We start from the raw sequence: 2,010 nt of genomic DNA, 5'->3' as shown, positions 1-2,010 counted from the left end.
AAGGATTGTGCAAGGCAAAGTGTTCGTATTCATTCAGAGAATATTATTACCAATTCTCCAGGCTTAAAGGTGCTGCAAAACATGGCAAAACAGAGACTGAATGTTGGAGTCTTTTTATAACAAACAATGTGTTGAATACTATACATACAAACATAAATACGGAATATCAAGGGAAAATATCCAGAAAATAAAGAGCAGTACCACATGAACGATACAACTTTAGAGGATTTGAAGGCATTTATGGGACTTTTGTACATAGCGGGCCTAAACCGCTCAAGTAGACAAAACGTGAACGATTAGTGGTGTACAGATGGAACTGGAGTTGCAATCTTTCGGACAACAGTGTCACTCCTGAGGTTTTACTTTCTCCAAAATTCGATGATAAGAACACTCGGGACAAAAGGAAAGAGACTGACAGTCTCGCTGCTATAAGAGATAATCTTGACAATTGTGTTGAAAAAAATTTAACAAAACAAATGCTGTCTGAGAACCTTACTATTGATAAGACGCTGTTATCTTTCCGTGGGAGATGTCCTTTCTGTCTATACCTGCCAAACAAACCAGCTAAACACGGCATAAAAATATATGCTCTTGTAGACGCTGTAGGGAAGCAGCCTACTCACGCCTTATAAAATTCACATTAGTCTTTCCATTGTGTGCCAGCCTAGTCCGCTGTAACTAGCTCTGACGTCATAAATGTTGCGCAATACTTTAAAATCAAGTAAATAACCTGAAACGTTTCTAGCATGTCAGGAGTAATACTAAATCAATGTATGTTGAATATCAGTTCAATAACTTTAACCATTTTCGAAATTTGGACTTTGTCTGCAAAAATCATTGGGCAACATAAAAGAGCTAGAAACTTAAAAATTTATATTTAGATTCCTTTTGCATAATAATTTAGTAGAAACAGTATTCTGGATCTCACAAATTAAAATTTTAGTTGAAATTCATGATTTTCTCGTTTTTGTCTTAAAAATTAAGGAAGCAAGATAGATTAAGTAGGCGAATAAATAAGGCTAGGATGTTTAAATTTAAGTATAAGGGAGATCAGCTATAATCATAAATATGAGAGAAGTTTCAACTGAATAACTATAAAACTATAGCGATAGCGTATCTCCAAAGGGCAAGTTCAGAGCTCGTCTACTGCGTGTAGTGTAATTAAATTAATTCTCTCGCCCAAAATATTTGACTTAGCCACGTCAGACTTATATTGTGATTACTTACCTGTGTGCTGATTGCACATTTAAGTTGAGAGCTTCGTCAGCCATCAGCAAAGGAAGCAATAATTTATTCGATAACTTAAAGTCGTGCATTACTAGCCCAGCGGCTACTCGGGAGAGCGGATTTGATCAGACGTTCCCTTAGCCATCCACACCACGGCTTTATATGAAAGAATGCTGCGTAAGAGAGAAATGCCCCAGTTCTCTCCAGACGCTGATTAGCGCACCACCTGTGCCGGGGGTCGCGTCGCGTCGGTATCATTGCTATAAACATCCTCTGATGCCATAATAAGTTACTCGGGATACGCGTAACCAGGAAATCGTTTTCGAGTGAAGTGTTAATTCTAGGATGACTTTAATAATCTATTTTCATTTTGCGTATGTCGTATTTTCACGTGCCGCCGCCGGACAGACATTTTACCATTATTTAGTGTGGCGTTTGATGCACGTTATCATCAAATTATGGCGAGCATTCACTCAAAAATTAAATTTTAACCGTTATAGTTGCATCAGCGCATTAGACTCTGAACTGCTCTGGTAGTTGGATTGTGTGGATTCTTTTTTGGTCTGTGACTTTCAGAATATAGTGAACATTTTAGAGAGAATTGTTTTTGATTATGAATCCCAGACAATCTCCTAATTCCTCAGAGCTATAAGCTATAGCTATAAATGTATTTCTCAATTGAAGTGGGCACTAGGAATTCTAATTACAGGTTTCACGTTTTGCTAATCACTTTCTGGTTGCAAATATTGTAGTTAGAGAGCCAGAGTTGAGAACGGCAAACAA

This window comes from Schistocerca nitens, chromosome 2 (genome assembly GCF_023898315.1).
Source record: "Schistocerca nitens isolate TAMUIC-IGC-003100 chromosome 2, iqSchNite1.1, whole genome shotgun sequence".
NCBI lineage: Eukaryota > Metazoa > Arthropoda > Insecta > Orthoptera > Acrididae > Schistocerca > Schistocerca nitens.
This window is presented reverse-complemented; position numbering follows the sequence as displayed.